General features: G+C 34.8%; 1 protein-coding gene across 1 annotated transcript in view; it reads left to right on the plus strand.

Moving 5' to 3' along the window:
• LOC123535473 (ATP-dependent RNA helicase TDRD9-like) overlaps nt 1-23,538 on the plus strand; it is a 115,011-nt gene that overhangs the window by 60,411 nt on the left and 31,062 nt on the right. The window lies entirely within an intron of this gene.

Below are 23,538 nucleotides of genomic sequence, written 5' to 3' on the forward strand. Positions count from 1 at the left end.
TTTCTATAGCTTTGTTTTATATCTTTGTTATTGAATGTTTTTATTTCTATATCTTTATTTTATTGAATGTTCTTATTTCTATATCTTTATTTTATTGAATGTTTTCTCATTTCTATATCTTTATTTTATATCTTTATTATTTGAATGTTCTTATTTCTATATCTTTATTTTATTGAATGTTCTTATTTCTATATCTTTATTTTATATCGTTATTATTGAATGTTCTTATTTCTATATCTTAATATCTTTTTATATTGAATGTCTTATACTCTTTATAATTGAATGTTTCTTCTTTTCCATCTTAGTTATTGAATGATCTTTCTTTTATGGAAATGTCTAGCTGTCTGATTACTGGATGCATAGCCTGCATTCTAGGCATTTTGGTGACAGGATTTCTAGGCATTTGGCAGTCAATTTGTTTATGAACTGTTAATGAATTAATTAAATTTATCATATTTACTTTGCCTAAGGAAGCTTTATCTACTTGAAAGCATATTCTGTTTTAATTCAAGTTAATTCAGTTAATCTTGATTGTTTAATAACTGTCAGTGAGTGACAAATCTAATAATGGCGAAATTATTAGTACAAAATAAGTCACCAAAGTTTAACATGTTCTGCAAAGTTATTGTTTTATCATAATTGACACTACACATGTACAAGTTTTATAAATATTTGTAGAGATAGTACATGATTTTTGAATATTATTGATATTGTTTTTTTAGCTTACCTGAGCAATGTTCAGGTGAGTTTTTCTGATCGCTCGATGTCCGGCGTCTGTCGTCTGTCAACATTTAGCTTGTGTATGCGATAGAGGCTGTATTTTTCAATTAATCTTCATGAATATTGGTCAGAATGATAACCTTGATGAAATCTAGGCCGAGTATGAAAATGGGTCATCTCGGATCAAAAACTAGGTCACTAGGTCAAATCAAAGAAAAACCTTGTGTATGCGATAGAGGCTGTATTTTTCAATTAATCTTCATGAATATAGGTCAGAATGATAACCTTGATGAAATCTAGGCCGAGTTCGAAAATGGGTCATCTCGGGTCAAAAACTAGGTCACTAGGTCAAATCAAAGAAAAACCTTGTGTATATGATAGAGGCTGTATTTTTCAATTGATCTTCGTGAATATTGGTCAGAATGATTGCCTTGATGAAATCTAGGCCGAGTTCGAAAATGGGTCATCTCGGGTCAAAAACTAGGTCACTAGGTCATATCAAAGAAAAACCTTGTGTATGCGATAGAGGCTGTATTTTTCAATTATTCTTCATGAATATTGGTGGGAATGATAACCTTGATGAAATCTAGGCCAAGTTCGAAAATGGGTCATCTGGGGTCAAAATCTAGGTCACTAGGTCAAATCAAGGAAAAACCTTGTGTATGCGATAGAGGCTGTATTTTTCAATTGATCTTCATGAATTTTGGTCAGAATGATTACCTTGATAAAATTTAGACCAAGTTCGAAAATGGGTCATCTGGGGTCAAAAAGTAGGTCATTAGGTCAAATTGAAGAAAAACATTGTGTATGCAATAGAGGATGTATTTTTCAATTGATCTTCATGAAATTTGGTCAGAGTGATTGCCTTGATGAAATCTAGGTCGAGTTTGAGTATGGGTTATCTGAGATAAAAAACTAGGTCACTAGGTCAAATTAAAGAAAAATCTTGTGTATGCGATAGAGACTGTTTTTTTCAATTGATTTTTATGAAATTTGGTCAGGATGATTGCCTTAATGAAATCTAGGTCGAATTTGAATATGGGTCATCTGAGGTCAAAAACTAGGTCACTTGGTCAAATCAAAGAAAAAACTTGTGTATGTGATAGAGGCTGTATTTTTCAATTGATCTTCATGAATTTTGGTCAGAATGATTGCCTTGATAAAATTTAGGTCGAGTTTGAACATGGGTCATCTAGGGTCAAAAACTAGGTCATATCTAAGAAAATGCTATATCGCAAGAGACCAATTTTTTGGTCCAATCTTAATGAAAATTGGTCAGAACATTTGTTTCCATGAAATCACTAGGTCAAACATGTTTTACACTGTTATGGTGTGTTTCTTAGGTGAGCGACCTAGGGCCATCTTGGCCCTCTTGTTTAATTCTGTATTTTGTAGAAAATGGTTCAATTTAATAAAAGAAAAACAAATTTGTATTTTTCATGGTCATGTTGACTAAAGTATAGACATGAATACAAGCATCTTAAAAGAGGAATTTCTAACCTTTTTCCTAACTTTGATCTAAGCATTTTAAACACAGATGTTGATCCAGTGTAGTTTAGCAACTTATTATAGTGCAATACTTTCATTGTAAAAAAAGCAACAAAATGATCACTTGGCGTGTAGAAAACCCCTAGAGGACAGGCTAGTTGTTGTAGGACAGTTTTCGGTAAAGTGTCCTTTATACAGTAAATTGCACAGAATTTTAATCACAAAATCTTGTAATTAAAACTGATAAAACTTTAATTTAGCTTTCATTGAATCACTTTACTAGAAATGTAAACTTTTGGCCAAAATAATGTATCTTGTGTAAAGTTTGAATTTTGAATACTTATTTCATGTTTTGTACTTAGAAAATATCAGATTTCTTGGTTAAGTTTTATGTTTAGGTCAGCTTTTCTCCTAAACTATCAAAGCTATTGCTTTGAAACTTGGAATACTTGTTCACCATCATAAGCTGACCCTGTATAGCAAGAAACGTAACTCCATCCTGCTTTTTGCAAGATTTATGGCCCCTTTTGTACTTAGAAAATATCAGATTTCTTGGTTAAGTTTTATGTTTAGGTCAACTTTTCTCCTAAACTATCAAAGCTATTGCTTTGAAACTTGGAATACTTGTTCACCATCATAAGCAGACCCTGTACATCAAGAAACATAACTCTATCTTGCTTTTTGCAAGAATTATTGCCCCTTTTGGACTTAGAAAATCAGTTTTCTTGGTTAAGTTTTATGTTTAGGTCAGCTTTTATCCTAAACTATCAAAGCTATTGCTTTAAAACTTGCAACAGTTGTTCACCATCATAAGCTGACCCTGTACAGCAAGAAACATAACTCCATCCTGCTTTTTGCAAGATTTATGGCCCTTTTTGTACTTAAAAAATATCAGATTTCTTGGTTAAGTTTTATGTTTAGGTCAACTTTTTCTCTTAAACTATCAAAGCTATTGCTTTGAAACTTGCAACACTTGTTCACCATCATAAGCTGACAGCAAGCAACATAACTCCATCCTGCTTTTTGCAATAATTATTGCCCCTTTTGGACTTAGAAAATCATTTTCTTGGTTGAGTATTATGTTTAAGTCAACTTTTCTCATAAACTATCAAAGCTATTGCTTTAAAACTTGCAACAGTTTTTCACCATCATAAGTGGACACTGTACATCAAGAAACATAACTCTATCCTGTGTTTTGCAAGAATGATGGCCCTTTTTAGACTTAGAAAATCATGGGTAGGACAATATTTCTATTATACAAAAAAAATCAGATGAGCGTCAGCACCCGCAAGGCGGTGCTCTTGTTTAAATCAGTTGTAAGGTGAGGCCTTATAATTCTTGAAATAATTCTTAATGATGACAAGTTTCTTTTAAATGAACTTTGAAGAGGAATGTTCAATTTACAGAGTTTTTTTGTCACGGGAGGGGATCCAACATATGTATTCCCAAATGGGCACCGCTTAAATTCATATGTTGTGCTTCCGGTAGTACATATGTGGTAAAAATTTCAGAGAAAAACAGGTGAGGTTTTTATTTGTGATAAAAACTTTAATTTAGCTTTCATTGAATCACTTTACTAGAAATGTAAACTTTTGGCCAAAATAATGTATCTTGTGTAAAGTTTGAATTTTGAATACTTATTTCATGTTTCATCGCACATAGCAGAGCAGGAACTTTTTGCAAGAACAAATGTAAAGCGGCATGCGTTCAACAACAAAAAACAAAACAAAAATATTTAGATATCTTGAAATAAGTGCTTTATTTCTTAAGAAGGCTTTAAAACTTAATTACTGACAAACTTTATGTTACGGAAACACATGAGAATTTGCTGTTTTTACTACTTTTACGATGAAAGTCGAAAGGCGTTTGTCATGTTTTTACTCCAGGTAAACTGTCTCGATTAGAAATATCTATATTTTGAAGTCATTATTCACTACTTCAGCTATAGCGCTATTGGTTACAATGACGGGGAAAATGTCTTTATTGCCGCTGCGGTCCGTGGTTCGATTCCAAATGCGGTCATCTTTTTGTCTTGATTTAGAATTTTTAAAATATTTTAGAAACAAAAATTCATATTCTAATGTTCATAATATGAGCAAACTTCAATTTGAAAGAAAGATTATTTTTTTGCCCAATCTGGAGGCATGCTGCTTTAAAAGTGTAATTGCGAATGAAGAAGAAGAACAAATTTAAACTTTTTTTATTGAAAATGTTTTTGGTTTAAGTAGTTAGTACAATTAAATGTTCTTTTTGGATGAAAACTATTAAATTTTAATTGTTAGTCATGACAGAACCCCGAAGAAAAATGGGCACCAATACACTGCTGAATCTTCCCATTTGACCAGAAGTTTCCTTTTTTGATAAATTAGTTCATTTAGGTAGCCAGAAACTGAAATAAATGAATATTTTCAGGTTAAAGTGACTTATCAAAGACATAAAATTGGTTATTTAAGTAAACCTTCCATTACAAATTATTTTTTAAATCAGTTGTAAGGTGAGGCCTTATAATTCTTGAAATAATTCTTAATGATGACAAGTTTCTTTTAAATGAACTTTGAAGAGGAATGTTCAATTTACAGAGTTTTTTTGTCACGGGAGGGGATCCAACATATGTATTCCCAAATGGGCACCGCTTAAATTCATATGTTGTGCTTCCGGTAGTACATATGTGGTAAAAATTTCACAGAAAAACAGGTGAGGTTTTTATTTGTGATTGAATTTTGAGGAAATGACTTTGTTTTGCCAAAAAATCGCGATGCAGGGCAACCGAGTATACATTAACTAGCACGTAAGTGCATTTACCTTACCTGTATTTGTAGAAATGACGGAGAAGAACTTATCCTCCGTGAAGCGGTATAACTGAAAAATAGAACATTTTTATCAACAGGTGGAAATATGTTGTTTAGTTGCCCTGCGCCTGCTTAATTTTGCCCTCGCAACTTTCCGTATTCTAAACCCCATCCAGAAGAAAAAATATTTGGCGATCACTTTGCTAGAAAAATATTTTTGGGCGAAAAACCGTATGGAATACATATGTTGTGCATGGGCTACAATTATTTTTGTGTGGTGCATTAGATTTTTTAAAACTCCACAGATCTTGAGCTTAAATGGTACCTGGATAAAGAAACGAATTGGAAATACGTGCCAAGTATACGTCACATCAGTCAAAAAATTATATACATGTGTATGAAAGGGATAACTTATAAGAAACGAGCACAGCTTTATAAGCTTATATTAGATGTGGAACATTTCCACTTAGGAGTCAACGCATCTGGTGTTTATGTGTTGCCTATGTGTGTTGACCTGTGAATGTCGGAAATATGCATGTATAGTTTGGTGTAGTATATTAGTTACCGATACGGTCTGCGTAATTATATGTTCTTGAACCTAGTGTTCTTTTCATGTTTGCCTCTATATATATCTTCGGCGGTATTTTGCATCGTTATAGAGCAAAATATCTGTCTCGGACAACGGACTCAAAAATAAAATGTAATAAATACTTTACGGTCAGGGTGATTCAGGAGGTATTTTAGTTTGCCCGCTACAGAACTACTGGCCCAGCCTCTCCACTACATGTACATATGATATTGTGGACCTGGCACTTACTTGTGTAAAACTACGTTTTTACTTGTATATCGCATCTCCACATTCTAGGCCTATCATAGTTTGTGGAAATATATTTCCAGGATATACTGCAAGGTACTCGGTCATATAATCAGAACATAGCTGCGTCTGGTAGGTAACTTAATAAAATTAAGGGCCCTGGACATATTTCATAATTTAATGGCCATGCTCAGTTATATTCACACAATTTTTGACCGCTTACCTTGCAGTATATCCTCCCTCCTCAGGGATCAGCCTAGGTCAAAATTTTAGGGAGAAGTGACTTCTCCCTCCACAGAATTTAGGGAGAAGTTGAGAAATTTAAGGAGAAGAATCGGCATAGCATTTAGTTTCTTGCCTATATATATCCACTTTCTGTGGGTCTAGCTGTAACTTATAAACAGTAATTATTTAAGGAAATTGATTCTTGCATTATCATTTTCATGAATTTCTAAATAAAGTATAAACTTAGCTATGAAAAAGTCGCCTATAAATTTTTATCTGAAATTTACATGTCCGAAATTCGTAAATTTAACAGGTGCCATTAAAACGGCGTGAAAATTTTCATTAATGTTTCGATTCTCGTACTTTTATAATGCCCGATTTTTGCACCAATTTGTTCAGCTGTATACATTTAATTGATTCATTTATTATTTTTTCGAAAATAATACCAAACTCGTAGTTAATGGCGATCTTTTTACAATATTTTGTACGGCAGTTCTGATGTCCGCGAAATCATTTTTTATCCACAGTACCCGAGCCGTTCATTTACAGAAATTGACCGTAATTATGGTAATTGAAATAATTTTTGAGGTAATCTTTAATAAAATGAAAGAATAATATACAATTGTTGCATAAAATCATGCTCTCGTTAAGTTTATCGGCTTTTTACACGCCGATTGAAAATTTTCAAAATGGCGGCGGCTTACAATATTATTGATTGACACTGTTAGATATTAACGCTACGATTGGCTGAAGTTTGACAGGCGAGTAGGCGGGGTTGACTATGGATTTATCGATAATTTAATCTAGAATATGCATCAAGTTTTGCAACTTTAAGTAAACAGATAATAACTCGCTGAAAAACTCGGCGATTTGGATTTCGCCTGGAGGCGATAATTAGGCGAAGTGGCCGACTTTAAAGCGACGATATCGCTCAAATCGCCTTGTAGGCTGATCCCTGCCTCCTATATTGCCACAAACTATATATGTCTAGCTTGCGAAGTTACTGCGTAGTTCAACATAAGTAAGTGCCAGGTCCACAATATCTTATGTATTGGAGCGTCCGGGCCAATAGTTCTGTATCTGGCAAACCAAAATTACCTCCAGAATTCAAATCTCAGACCCTAAAGTATTTATTACATTTTATTTTCGAGTCCGTTGCCCGAGACAGATATTTGGCTCTATAACTCAGTTCACGTACATGATTCAAAGACAGACAATTCAGTCCACAGTTAACGATGCAAAATACCGCCGAAGATATATATAGAGGTGCACATGAATGAGTAAAACAAACACGAAAAGAACACTAGGTTCAGTAACATAATTACGCAGAACGTATCGGCAGCTAATATGCTATACATCAAACTATACATGCATATTTCCGACATTCACAGGTCAACACACATAAGCAACACATAAACGCCTTCGGATTTAGGAGAGAAGCGTTGACTCCTAAGTGGAAATGTTCTACAGCATCATATGTAAGCTTAAAGCTGTGCTCGTTTCTTATAAGTTATCCCTTTAATATACATGTATATAATTTTTGGTATACTTAGCACGTATTTCCAATTCGTTTCTTTATCGAGTTACCATTTAAGCTCAAAATCTGTGGAGTTCTAGAAAATCTAATGCACCACATATGTAGCCCATGCACAACATATGTATCCCATTCGGTGTTTCGCACAAAAAACATTTTTCTAGCAAAGTGATCGCCATAATTTTTTTTTTCTGGGTGGGGTTTTGCATATGGAAGGTTTCGAGGGCAAAATGTAAGCACGCGCAGGGCAATTACAACATATTTCCATCTGTTGATAAAAATGTTGCTAATTTTCAGTCATACCGCTTCACGGAGGATATGTTTTTCTCCGTCATTTCTACAAATACAGGTAAGGTAAATGCACTTACGTGCTTGTTAATGTATACTCGGTTGCACTGCATCGTGATTTTTTGGCAAAACAATGTCATTTCCGCAAAATTCAATCACAACATAAAACCTCAACTGTTTTTCTGCAAAATTTTTACCACATATGTACTACCGGAAGCACAACATATGAATTTAAGCGGTGCCCATTTGGGAATACATATGTTGGATCCCCTCCCGTGTTTGTACACCAAAATGTTGAAATTGACTGTAACCTGGAATAATTTTGGAAAGTATTTTTGTAACTGTGACCAAGATGTTTTTTTACTCTGTGTTATGCATTTTATCAGATTTAGCATCAATATAAGATACCAGGTTACATCTGTCATTAACTTTTAATATGGTTATTTTCGGATGTAAGTCTTACATAAGGCATAAAAAAAAATCTTTGTTTCCGGTAACATGCTGAAAAAAATAAGGGTAGGTAGGTCGGAATTTTTTTTTTTGAAATTTTTTTTATTAAGTGGGACTTTGCAGAAATTAATTTTTGTGTGAAAAAATGAATACAAATAAGGGGGTTATACCTCTAGAGCATCAGTAAGTTGATTTCTAACATCACTGACCATGTTTAAAGCAGAAAAAGCGCAGTTTTTGACAAAAAGTTGAAAAAAAATTTCTCCAAGGCAATAAAAACATTAAGGTTCGGGCCAAAAATTTAGGGTAGGTCGGGATACCGGAAACGAACAGTTTTTTTTACGCCTAACCTCATTTGAAATTAGGAAAATTTGGCAAATTTATGTCAAGAGATTTTATTTTTTTATTGTTTGTCAATGGCTTGCAGTAGGAGAGGGTTGAGACCAGCATTTTGAAATTCTGTCCTGAAAAATAATGTCTTTGTTTGCATTTTATAAAAGTTTTTGATAAGCAGTAACTGCCAAAAGTGAAATGAAAGACAATAATAATACATGTCCTTAATGGAAACCTACAAATTTTGAGCAAGTGTGTTATACAAATGCAATGACATTGAAAATTTCCTCTTTAATGGCATGATCATAATAATTGGAGAAACAGTAGTAAATTTATTTTAATTCATATTTCTGGAAAACAACAATTTAGATCTTCTAATGACTGGATTATGAACTTTGAGCTACAATTTCATTAAAATAAAAAATTTAAAGTTAAAAAAATATACAGTAGACAATCATTCTGCTAATTTATATCATATGAGCCACACCATGAGAAAACCAACATAGTGCATTTGCAACCAGCATGGATCCATACCAACCTGTGCATCCACGCAGTCTGGTCAGGATCCATGGTGTTCGCTTTCAAAGCCTATTGCAATTAGAAAAACTGTTAGCGAACAGCATGGATCTTGACCAGACTGCGTGGATGCGCAGGCTGGTCTGGATCCATCCGCGCGATCTGGTCAGGATCCATGCTGGTCTCAAATGCATTATGTTGGTTTTCTCATGGTGTGGCTCATATCAACTTTGGAGGCAGTTGAGGGAGCAGTTGATGATTACAAATTCACACACAGTTAAATAATTACAAAGATGTGTTTTGGGTCACTTGGGTTAAGGTCTAGGTCCCTGTTCCTAAAAATGAAAAATGTTTCTGCTCAATATCTTTGACCCTGGCACAGTGGACTGAAGTGTTATATTTTTTATCTCGTGTAATGTTGAAAGGATAGGTTGCATTTCAAATCCTGGTCTTGGCCTAATTTTTTCCCTTTTTAGCTCGACTTTTGAAACTTGAAGCTATTGACTTGAAACTTAAAATACATATTAACCATCAAAGTAAACACCAGGAGATACAATCCCTATAACTCTGTTTGAATTTTGACAGAGTTATGCCCCTTTTTAACTTAGAATTTTTTGGTTGAAGTTTTTGATAAAGTCAAATAGCACTGTTGCTTGTGACTTGAAATTTAAAATTATTATTACCATCAAAGTCTACACCAGGAAAAACAATACCCATAACTCAGATCTGAATTTTGACAGAGGTATGTTCCTTTTTTACCTAGAATTTTTTGGTTTAAGTTTTATAAAGTTTTTACTTTCAAAGCTCTAATTCAGAATCAAGCACTGAGAAAAGTCGACGTGCTTATGGACAGCTCTTGCTTTTGTTGTCCTGTAAGGAGTCATTTAGATGCTATAAAGTCATGGTCAGAGTTACCGTTTCTAAAAACTGTTTCTCCTTGTTACTCAAAAGTTGAAAGCCGTCAACTGCAGTGAAACTTTATTTGTAGGTAGCTTGCATGGAACAAAGTTTGGGGTTGCATATGGGGGTCACTTTAGGTCGAGGTCATGGATATCATGACTAAAAGTGGTAAAAAAAGTTAATAATGAATTGAGACAGGATGAATCAGCTTTTGATCAGTAGAATTATGTCTCCCACACCACTGTGTGGTGGGAGACAAATTGATTTACTCCTGTCTGTCTGTGTGTCCGTCTGTTACAAATCTTGTCCGCACAAAGTCGAACATTTCTCATATGATCTCCACCAAACTTGAACAAAAATGTGTTTGCCAATAAGTCCTCAACCAAGTTTGATAACTAGCCAAATCAGCCCAGGCACTTCAGAATTGTGGCCCTTGAATTACTGAACCGAGTGGCTCTTGACTCACTTAACCAAGTATTACTGAACCGAGTGACCCTTGCATTTCTGAAACAAAACTTACTCCTGAAGTGTACTTTTCTGAATCAAAACTTACTCCTGAAGTGTACTTTTCTGAACCAAAACTTACTCCTGAAGTGTACATTTTTCAGTATTCAGATGATTAGACAGTTGTGGGAGCAGCTCTAGTTTTGGAGTAATATTAAATGAAATGGAAAAAGGATGTTCTTCCCTTGAATATTTGTAAGAAAATGAGTAAAATTTGACTTGTTACAATGTTTGTTCTTTGAGATTGAGTTGAATTTTTTTCAGACAAAGCTTAGGGATATTGACTGGCATTGTCCGTCCTGCTGTTCATACGTCCATCCTTCTGTCTGTCCCTCCAAAATGCTTATTATTTAAAAACTATTTTACCTAGAATCACTCAACCTCGCGTAATAATTAATTAGCGCATATCCTTTGCTCAAGTTTAGTATTATCCCCCCACCCCTCTCCCCACTTGACACCCAGTAAAAGAAAAGTTTTCCCCTTAACTTTTATAAAAAATAAACAGACTTTTGACTGTATCTAAGTAACTTCTTGATGGATCTTCATGAAAATTTAAAAAATGTAGACCACTATAGGATGGTGGTACAAGCATACTTTCTTTAGGAGCAGTAACAAGAGTTGTTGCCCTTTTATTATATATCTATAAATTTTCCAGATAACAAAGTTTTCCATTAATGGATCTTTATTCAACACAAATATATTATTTTATTAATTATAAGGCAGTGTGTGCAGATAAGGATCTCTTCAGTAACTGCAGAGTTGATGCCATTTAATTGTTTTAATGGATCTTCATGAAAGTTAATACATAAAAGATTGCTGTTGGGCAGAGATTTCTGCCTTGATTTGGTAAAAGTAGGAACCAACAAACCATTGCACAGTCCTATTAATAAGGCTTGTGTATATTTGGATATTAAACTTCTTTCAAAATAAAGTCTCCTCATTCACAAAAACAAAGAATTTTCTGAGGGATATAAATTCAACCTTAGATATTTTATGAAGGTTCTGTCTGTAAGCATTTTCTCAGAAATAACTTAACCAAATGTTTTCAAACTATAAAACTTCTTTGGCATCATGCAGTGGCCACATGTATGTGACAGGTTTCAGAGCACTGGCTTACATTTTGGCAAAATTATGTCCCTATTTATGTGAAAGATTTGCGTGTTAGCAGATTCTCAATACCTGTTGTACTGAATGCTTTCAAAGTCTGGCATTATGAAATGAAAATTCTGAGCCAGGTTCAACATCTCCAACTGTACAGAAATAGTATGTTATGCTCCTTTGCTGTCTGCTTTTGTGTGTATGCTAAAATTATGTTGCATGCTTCAAATAATTAAGCGCACTGTCTTTAGACAGCTCTTGTTAATCTTTATCCTGCTGGCGGCAAGTCATTCTGCCTTTGTGATCAGTGCAGACCTAGGCAGGCTAAGCATGGTCTGCACTGTTCACTATTTTATAATTTAGGCAGTAAATTTTTAGTGAACACCCCTTTAACCCTTAGCCTGCTGCCGGCGAATTTAACAGTCTTTGCAAACAGCTTGGAACCAGATCAGACGCCGATTAAATCGGCGTCTGATCAGGTTCCAAGCTGTTTGCTACTCTGACAATATTTCTTCCAATTTTGGAGCAAATTGAATGAACTTTACAATCTTAGCAGACGACATTTCCAGCAGACGACAATTTATCTAGCATGCTAAAGGTTAAATAATAAGTGGTACTGCCCAAATTGAATGATGGAACAGTCAGTTTTAGAAATTGAGCTGATTAATCTTAGGCTTGTTTGGAACATTTTAAATTCCCATATTTGTCTCCTCTGAAAGATTGGAGATCCGAAAACTGCGTGTTTGGAGGTTAATAAATTAGACATGTTTATGGTCAAAATTCACATTTGATTGAAGGGCGTGATGAAATATACCCCATAACTAAAAAAATATCTATATTGCAATGAAAGTTTCAAACTGACAAGGTTTAAACTAAAGCAAAGAAATTCTTAAATACTTACACACTCAAGACTGGTCTATTTGATTTTATAGTTAGTTGTGAATTGGTAAATCAAGTTTTGCAGGTTTCAGTAAATTTATGACTTTATTGAATTCCTGCTCGAATTTTAAACTTATTATGGCTTTTAGACAAATCTTCATGATCACTCTGTGTCAGTCAACAAAATTCAGTCATTGTGATTGGTTAAAATTTTCAGTTTCTCTGTTTAGCATCACATAAAATCTTGAAAATATCAAGTCATTGTGAAGTATTCTAAATGTATATACCTTTTTATGCCCCCACTTGAGGGGGGCATATAGATTTGCCCTTGTCTGTCCTTCCGAGAATGTTGTCTCGCGCCTGGCTCGAAAAGTATTTGACGTAGAGTCACAAAACTTTACAGGAATGTTTTCAGCATGTGTAGTTGTGCACCTGGGGTTTCGCGTCCGGATTCATTCAGTCATGTAGGAGTTATGGCCCCTGACTTAGTAAAAGATTGGTCATTTTAATGTTGTGTCGCACGTAGCTCCAAAAGTATTTGACCTAGAGTCATCAAAGTTTACAGGAATGTTGGTCAGCATGTGCAGTTATGCATGTAGGGTTTCACGTCCGGATTCATTCAGTCTTGTGGGAGTTATTGCCCCTGACTTAGATAAAAATTGGTCATTTTAATGTTGTGTCGTGCTTAGCTCCAAAAGTATTTGACCTAGAGTCACCAAAGTTTACAGAAATGTTGGTCAGCATGGGCAGTTGTGCACATGGGGTTTCGTGTCTGGATTCATTCAGTATTGGATTTTTTTAAATAGCAACATATTGTTTTCCCAAAGTTGATCTGTGTCCTTTGTCATGAAGTGTGGGCATCTGTGTCCCATGGACACATTTCTAGTTTAGAAACTTATTTTATTAAATGTCTCATACTTTTATTTTTTACCTTTTGCAGGTCATATGAATACAGCAGCCAAGTATGGCGTCAAAGAAAGATTCCAAATGTTCGTCCTACCTGAAGGTCAGCAAAGGTCAGACAACACTCCTCATACCAGAACCACTACCAAGTGACTCCACCGACAATACGGTGGTTACCCTCTTCAATGAAGAAAACGAACTTGGTCCATCAACCAAATGTGACTCAGTGTCAGAGTCACTAATTACTACATCCCCACCACCTACCTACAAGAAAACTCCGAAGAGAAAACTTGAAATAGAATTTGGTTCACTTTCCCAAACAACACCAAAGAGGAAATCTGACAGCTTCAGTCAGTTGCAGAGCTTCTGGGAAAATAAGAGTGGTGGTAAATCAGCTTCTAAGCTGCATTTGAATAACTCGGATGAATCCTTGTACAGAGTGTCAAATGAAGTGTTCAAATCACCAATTGATGAAACAATGAAAAACTTTGATAACAGTGGTAAATCTATAAAAAATCCTTTGAAGTCAGCAAAGCAGATTGCATTGGATTATACACAGTTATTACAGAGTGTTGTGAAGACCAGTGTGGTAAAGCCCCAGAATGAAAGTAGTGGTGATGTAGACAACAATGTCTATGACTTTAATGATGATGATAACCCAGTTGAGAGAATGAGTTTGACAGAATTCAGACAAGCAGAATGTGAATCACCAATGAGAGTGGTTTCAAAAGCTGAAACAAAATCTCCAATAATGTTTGACCCAAAGAAATTTCTTGTGAAAAAGTCCAAGACTCCATTGAAGAGAAGTAGAAGTGCCTGTAATTCAATGAATAGAACAGACATGAATGTTGAAAGCCCGTCAGTAAACAGTGAACTAGATAAAAGTGAAATAATGCCTCCACCAAGTACCATACCTAAGTGCTTATCAATGAAAAAACGCTCAACTCCATCACCAAGAAGTACCCCAAAACTGTCAATAAAAGCCCCCAAACTACGTCAAAAACTGTTTGAAGATGTTGAATACTCCCCAGATGACCTGATGCCACCATCTCTTGAAGTTGGTAAGAAACGGAAACGTGTAAGCAAAAAACATCTCCTGTCAATGGAACCAAGCAACTACAGTCAGCTATATACCCCTCCCAACAGTAAAGACTCTAGTGATTCTGAGCAGAAATTTACAAAATCTTCAAGTGTATCAGTGACTGTTGAAAGGGATGGGGAAATCAGCATGGATTTTGAATCTTCTGTTGATAATGCTTCTGATGTGTGGACTCAGAGTGAAATTAGCCTGTCAAATATAAGTGCAATCACACCTGTAAGTGACAAAACCAATAATGAAATAAATAAATCCAACAACATGAAAATCCTTGACACCCAAAATAAAACGTCAGAAACGGAGGGAGCAGACTCCTTCTTTGATTTGACTTTGAACACTGATGTTGGTGATAATGAACGCAGTATGGTTGACATTGACAATATAAGTGCAATTGAAAGCGGAACTAAGGAAATGATAAATGATAACAGATCGCTGTTGAATTGTTCTGAACTTTGTACTCCAGAAATAGTGAAAGTGTCTGGCGGTAGAAAGAGACTGATTCTTGAGAAAGAGCACACCACTTTGAATGATACAATGATTTCTGTGGTAGATAGCAGTGTTGATGACTATAGCATAAATCCTGAGGTGGCTAATGTAGTTGGTGCAGTTGTCGGAAATTACTTTGGTGTAGATGAATCATGCGCTGGTGATAAAAGTGTTAACAAGGTCGCTGAAAGTCTTTCAAGTGAAGATAAGGTTTTAGAAAATTGTGAAGACAGCCGACTGAATGGAACATATCCTGAATTATGTAACCATATTGTGTCTGTTGCTGAATTAAGGGCTATTGTAACTGGCAATTTGGATGAAAATAATAACTCTGAAAGCTCTATTGAAATAAATGAAAGTGACGATATTTCTTCTCCTGAAACAAGTGAGGTTTCTGAAGATACTGACCCTGAAACTGGTGATAGCTTTTCGACAGAATATGAATATAACATGAACTTGTCTTACCCACCACCATTACACATTGATTTATCACAGATAGAAGATATGGCCCACAATCTAGAGACACAGCTGTTGAAGTGGAAAAGTAAATATTGGTATGAATCTTCTGAAGATATTCTAGATTTTACAATCAAAACCAAAGAAGTGAAAAATAATCATTCCGAAACACAAAATTTGTGGTTAAAACTGAGGTGTAAACTTGGATGTATACGAACTGTTGCCAGGGAAGGTTGAATATCAGAACTCGTATTTGTCTATGCCACTCCATGTTGATGTAACAAACAGTGAAAATCAGACTGACCATACTGTGACATTTGATTTGAGAAAAAAACTTGAAAGTGTCGAATTGAAGTCGGAAATTACTGATCCTTGTTATTCACCAGATCTGGAGTGCTCAGAATCCCCAACATTGAGTACGAGCTGCTTAGTACCAGCTTCTAGAAACTTACTGTGTTGGTCTCCAGTCCTCGACAGTTCAGATGCTGAGTCTTATCTTGATACTGACCATACAACAGATACAAGTGATAGTGACAATATGAACAAATATAATGTGACCCAGAAAAGAAACTTGAAAAGACCGAGACGTCTTGAGTTTGGTAGTTCAGATGATATCTCAGACCTTTATACACCAAGCCCAAAACTACCTAGAACCCCCTTGACTGACAGATATTTTGAATTTCCCGGTATAAATGAGAGAAATGAAGGTGGTCTGAACAATGATGATGGATTACTCGACTGTGAAAAGTCTGAATGTGATAGTGACTGTCAAAGTGAAATGAAAACTCTGTCTGAAATTGATGAGAAGGATTTGTTAGAGCAAAGTTATCTCTCCGACAGTGAATACCCTGAATCGTTAAATTCCTCAACAGCATACAGTGAGTTATATAAGTTATGGTCACCTTTCAGTTCTGTATCAACTAGTTGTCAGAGGTCTCCAACAAGTTCTTTGAGTGAACATGAAAGTGGTAAAATATCATTGGGTTTGGGAGAACAAGAAACATACCCTGTTTACACCCAGAGTGGTCCCACACATCTGCCGTCACATCTTCCGTCTTCTCGGGATGTTTCATCTGAACCTTTGGACCTTAGTATGACTGGTGAAAAAAAGGACTGTGAAAATGTGAGTGAACTGTTGACTAGTTCTGTTGAGAATGAGATAGAGCTGTCAAATGAGATGTTGGATTTCTATGAACCAATCTGTATTAGTGAACCTCGAGTTGCCACTCTTGAACAGAACAATTCCAGCGTGTGGAAAGAGATCGATATAGGTAGTGTGTCATACAGTTATGAGCCTAGTGCAGAATCTACCCAGTATGCAACTGACTGTTTCAATAATGCTGTATATGGTGTTTCATCCAGTGGAAAGTGGTCTGCGTATGAACCTAGATATATTGCAACAGCTTTGTATCCAAATCCAGCAGAAAGAGTTCCAAATGAAAGTGCTTTCCCAAATGTTGACCAAAATGATACTGTTGAATCGAACTGTAATGTACCAGTGATTGAAGGACTTACTATTCCAATACAGAACTGTCACATTCCCAGTGCAGTTAGTGCAGCTGTACCTACAGTGTATGGTGTTACAGTTCCCCTGCAAAACTCGTGCACCTCCCTGAACTGTGAACAAATACCTCAAGACCAAAGTTTCCCAAATTCCCAAAACATCCCAAGCACTCTTAACAAGCATGAACAAAGTGTCAATCAAGTAGAAAAACTGAACGCTTGTTACTATGGTGATAAACTTTCTTCTGTGAATGAACAGTCCCTTGATGGTTATGAAAGTACCGGAAACTCAGCGGGAAGCAGTGGTAGTGATAGTGAGAATGATCTCATGAAAATGATGGATAACTCTGTTAGAAACAAACTGAAGAAGAAAGCTGGTAGTAGATTTATTTCCCCTACTGATGATAGTTTCGAACTAAGTGACAGTTTGAAAGGTGTACGGCCGTATGTGATTTCTGGGTGGATCTCGACGACATATCTCATGGCGCTGGCAAGGAAAACTGACTTAGTGAATGATATGTTTGACAATGCATTGAATGAGAAAGGGGAAATTCATGACTGGATTGTTGAGAGCTGTCGTACGAACACCCCTGCTGTTCTAGCACGAGATCTAGTGTTTCGATTGTTCACTCTGGAGGAGCTAGAGAACTTGAGTCTAATCTCCTTAGCAAGAAAAAAGAGATTTAAGGCAATGAAAAAGTGTGTTGAGAAAAAATTTCCACAAAAACTGACCAGACGTGTTTGGAATGTAAGTTGTCTCGGACTCATAAAGTCTTCAGTATCGACGTTGTTCAAACATCGTGTGAGACATGTCCAGAACTTCCTTGTGATGCACGGTGCTTGTGCTTGAATTAGTGAAGGATATTAAATGAAACTGGTGAAAAAGGGTTGAAAAACATTAAAGAATTAGAGTGGGTTGTAGTCAAGAATTTGTCATGTTAATTTTATGTCGGTTTTGATTGTCATAATCATAGACTGGAAATGATGTTGGTTTTGTATTGCTTTAAAATGCATTTTCTCACATAGAATAAAGCTAATAATTTTTGCCTGTAAAGGTGCCCTTTCTCAGTTAGATGAGTGCTAATATTGTTGCCTGTAAAAGTGCCCTTTCTCAGTTAGATGAGTGCTAATATTGTTGCCTGTAAAAGTGCCCTTTCTCAGTTAGATGAGTGCTAATATTGTTGCCTGTAAAAGTGCCTTTTTTCACTTAGACACGTGCTGATAGTTTTGCTTTAAAAAGTGCCTTTCATTATATAGAAGAATGCTTTAAATTTTTGTGTTTAAAAGTGCTTTTTCACATGGTGCTCATGCTCTTCATATTTAAGATACCAGTTTTTCATGTAGACTAGAACTGCTGTTTTTAAGTGCTGTTAAAAGTGCTGACTTAAGCTTTAAAAGTATCTTTTTCCAACAATGAGTAGAACTGACAATTTTAGATACTTTAATGATTATTTTTCTCATAAGAGTCTAGAACTGAGTCTTTTTATGCATCATGTTACAGTTGTAGAAGATGTGTTCATTTTATGTTCAATAAAATTGTTTCTTAATACTAAAAAAAAGCAATGCATAATATATTGATTTGTATGCTTTTCTTTATATGTATATATTTGTTTGGTCTTTTTTCTTTGTATGTGTGCATTTTCTTTTTATGATTATATTGATCTGTGTGTTGTATAAAAGCAGTTTACCAGAAGATAAATATATTGAGTACCGGGTATTATAATATTCCTATCAGATTGATTATATATGAAAAAGTTTATTTTTATATCAGTATAATAGTGAAGCTATACTACTGTACAGTTAGAGATTTTTGTTCTGTTAGAAGAAGCAGTTTCTAAAACAAAATGTATCACATTTATAATTACTGCTATATAAAAATTCTCTCAGTCTCTGAAATGAGCACATGTATATATATCTGGATGCGTTTTACTAAAATTCTACATGATAACAAAACTGTTCATGTTGTAAAGGTGAACTCAATTTGCTTTAAACATTCTTTGATGGGAATTTAAAAAATCCCCACTTTTTAAGAGAATTTGTTTCATGTTATTTTGGGATGCATGTTCTTTTTTTCTAATCTGGCAAAACACTTCTTTCCATGCTCATGTTTTCAGAATTCTTAAAAACTGATTTTTTAAAGAAATTTAATTTGTTAATAAAGACTTACCAGGATGTTAATTTTGAAAACTACATATAATTGCATGAAATACTTTCAAATAAAATTCTTAATTTTTTTTTCTCTTCATATTTATATAGCTCAGTAGATTACACAGGAAATATGTTTTAAAAATAGATTTATAATTTTAATTGTTAAATGTCTAATTTGAAAAATATTTTAATGATTTTACTAGCTTTTTAAGTTAATAGAGCTTTTTAACCATTTTTAGATGATTTTTATATAGAATAGCTTATTGTTATTTAATGCATGCCGCTTAGTGACCGCCTGTAGAAGGTCAATTTTGCATTTTCAACTTGTCTTTAGCAACCCAGGTTGTAATGCTCCCTTAATGCCAGGCTGCTTAATTAATGTCCTAACAGACCATTTTGCATCTTTAGTCTTTGTTGTAAATGTTTTGAATTGAATTTAACTGTTTTGTTTTAAATGAATTTACTGTACTCATTATTTTATTGTAGCTTATTTGTTTTGATAAAACAACAAGAAAAATAGCAGAAATTGAGTGATATGTATGCTTTTTATTAATTTATGGAAATGTCCTGTTAAAAACTTCTTTCTTAACCATAGTCAGAAATTTATTTTTAAATTATTTTGAGATATAATTTGGTGTTTAAGAATTCCAAATTGATATAAATTTAGACTGATTCTGCTTTCAAGTGTTTAGAAATATTTTTAGGTGCTAGGTATATAAAACAGTGATCGTGTTTGTACAGTTATAATTATGTTGTTCAGTCTTATTTGTTCATAGTTTATAGATTTTGATAGAATTATTTTTGTTTATTAAAGAAACAGTTGAAATTACATTGTGTTGGAGTTGACTTCATTTCTTTTGTGTCTCTGTTCAACCTACATATAGTTATATGCATACACCACCTATTTCCCCCAGCAGCCAAACCCATCATCTGCAATAAAAGCAGATGTGAGATCTTTTGCCAATTTACCATTGAGAGGAAAAGAAGCGTTACTCTGTTGATCTACATAATATTATCCACTTCTGACGGCGGAGGGATATAGATTTGGCATTGTCTGTCTGTCTGTTTGTCCATGCTTCTATCTGTCTGTTGAAAATGAAAATATATTTTAGCTTAAATCACCAAATCCCGCATAATTATTAATTAACACAACCTTTGCTCACATCTAGTTTTATCCCCCTTGACTCAGTAAAAGCAAATATAGATCATTGTAGGATGGTGATACATGCAGAACTTCCGGACCATTTTGAAAACTGTTGCCAATTTTTAGCTCGACAATTTGAATAATAAGTAGAGCTATCCTACTCACCACGGTGACAGCGTTATACCTTGGTTTAGTTTTTCATACCAGTCCACATTTTGACAAAGTCTTTGAGATAAAGCTTTGAAACTTTCAGCACTTCTGTACCATGATCACCATGTCCAGTTTTAGGCAAGAGTACTCCATTGAGGATTTTGACTGAATTATGGCCCCTTTTAACTTACAAATCTTGGTTAAGTTTTTTGTACCAGTTCATATTTTGTGTAAAGTGTATGGCTTTGACACTTGTACCACTTGTTTATTATAACAGTCTCTATCTGTAGGCAAGAGAACATAACTCTGTCAACTATTTCGGCTGAATTATGACCCTTTTTAGACATGGAAATCAGTTAAATGTTTCATGGCTTTGTAACTTTGACCACTTGTTTACCATCATAGTCTACATATGTAGGCAAGACAACATAACTAGAACAATGACATAAGCTATATTTTGTCTAAACTGTTTGACATATGGCTTTGAAACTTTTAACATTTGCTTACCATCATGGTGGCACATTGCCATATTAAGTGCAGGACTTCCGCAAAATGCGGAAATCCGCAAAATGCAGGTACATTGTTTATCCTAATGTCTGTTAATATTTGGACTCCATACTTCCATCAATTCTTCGTATAGTCAACAGATAGCTCTTGTTTAAGTGGTATACCGGTTTCAGGTTGTCCGCCCGTCCTCAATCTATAGACACAATCATACCTGGTTGAACTCACACAAGTGATCAGTAACAACAGTAGTTGTGCATGATGCAATGGGTTCTTTCAGAAAAATAGTCAGAAATGCACATTTTCACCTTGTGACACGCCTAGCTGAAAAAGTATTTAATAAGAATTCATTAAACCTTGCATGAGTCTTTATCATGATATGAACTTGCGCACCTCCTATTTTTAGCTCGACTATTTCGAAGAATAGTCTAGCTATTTTACTCACCCTGGCGTCGGCGTCGGGGTCGGCGTCACACCTTGGTTAATTTTTGCATGCAAGTACATACAGCTATCATTTAAAGGCATATAGCTTTGAAACTATTTTTTTCTTTTTCTAGGGCAATTACCAACCCCACTGGGGCAAGTTCCATAACTCTAACATGTATTTTGAGCAAATTATGCCCCCTTTGGACTTAGAAAATTCTGGTTAAAGTTTTACATGCAAGTTTACTATCTCCAAAACTAATGTAATATGAATTGAAACTTCACATGTGTCTTCGGGGTTATAAAACTAGTTCATAGCAGCAAGTCCCATAACTCTGACCTTGTTTTTGGCAATTTAGCCCCCTTTTGGACTTAGAAAATTTTGGTTGAAGTTTGCGTGCAAGTACATACGCTATTACCAAAAGGCATATAGATTTGAAACTTATTTTTTTTTTTTCTAGATCAATTACCTTTCATCACTAGCAAGTCCAATAACTCGACATGTATTTTTTGGGCCCAAATTATGCCCCCTTTTGGACTTAGAAAATTCTGGTTAAAGTTTTGCATGCAAGTACATTTCAGCTATTACTAAAAGGCATATGGATTTAAAACTTATTTTTTTTTTTCTAGATCAATTACCTACCTCACTGGTCAAGTCCCATAACTCTGACATGTATTTTGGGCAAATTTGCCCCCTTTTGACTTAAAAATTCTGGTTAAAGTTTTACATGCAAGTTACTATCCCAAAACTAATGTAGATATTGAATTGAAACTTCACATGTTCTTCGGGTATAAAACTAGTTCATAGCGCAAGTCCCATAACTCTGACCTTCATTTTGGCCAAATTATGCCCCCTTTTGGACTTTTGAAAATTTTGGTTAAAGTTTGCGTGCAAGTACCCAAAAGCTATTAAACCCAAAAAACATATAGATTTGAAACTTATTTTTTCTTTTTCTAGATCAATTACCTACATCACTAGGTCAATCCAATAACTCTGACATGTATTTTGGCCAAATTATGCCCCTTTTTGGGCTTAGAAAATCTGGTTAAAGTTTTGCATGCAAGTACATACAGCCCATTACTAAAAGGCATATGGATTTAAAACTTATTTTTTCTTTTTCTAGATCAATTACCACCTCACTGGTCAAGTCCCATAACTCGACATGTATTTTGGGCAAATTATGCCCCTTTTGGACTTAGAAAATTCCCGGTTAAAATTTTACATGCAAGTTACTGTCTCCAAAACTAATGCAGATATTAAAATTTAAATTCACATGTGTCTTCGGGGTTATAAAACTAGTTTTACAGAATCAGGTCCCATAACTCTGACATGTATTTTGGGCAAATTATGCCCCTTTTGGACTTAGAAAATTCTGGTTAAAGTTTTACATTCAAGTTACTATCTCCAAAACTAATGCAGATATGGAATTGAAACTTAACAGTTTCTTCGGGTTATAAAACTATTGATAGCATCAAGTCCCATAACTCTGATAATGCATTTTGGTCAAATTATGTCCCCTTTCAAACTTAAAACTCTTTTGATATTTAACATTTTGGGTAATAATTTCCTGCTTCTGTGACAATATTTCGAATAGTCGAGCTTGGCTGTCTTACGGACAGCTCTTGTTTTTAGCTGGGTCCACCTATTTCCAGAGTTATGGCCCCTGAAATAGTTAAAAATGCACATTTTCACCTTGTGACACTTCCAGCTCAAAAAGTATTTCATATAAATGGATGAAACCTTGCATGAGTCTTTATCATAATATGAACTTGCACACCTCCTATTTTTTGTCTGCCTTCGCCCCCTATTTCCAGAGTTATTGCCTCTGAAATAGTTAAAATGCACATTTTCACCTTGTGATGCATCTAGCTCAAAAGTATATGATATAAATGGATGAAAACTTGCATGAGTTTTTATCATGATATAAACTTGCGCACCTCTTATTTTTTGGCAGGCTCTTCCCCCCCTATTTTTAAAGTTGTGGCCCCAGAAATAAGTCAAAAATGCACATTTTCACCTAATAATATAATAATAAAAGTATTTGATGTAAATTTATGAAACCTTGCTGAGTCTTTATCAGAAGTGACCCTTGCACACTTGGCATCTTCTGGGGATTTTAGTGCTTATTACAGAGTTACGGCCCTTGAAATAGCCAAAGTAGTGGATGTTTTGTTTGTGATACTCAT

Source organism: Mercenaria mercenaria, chromosome 1 (assembly GCF_021730395.1).
Source record: "Mercenaria mercenaria strain notata chromosome 1, MADL_Memer_1, whole genome shotgun sequence".
NCBI lineage: Eukaryota > Metazoa > Mollusca > Bivalvia > Venerida > Veneridae > Mercenaria > Mercenaria mercenaria.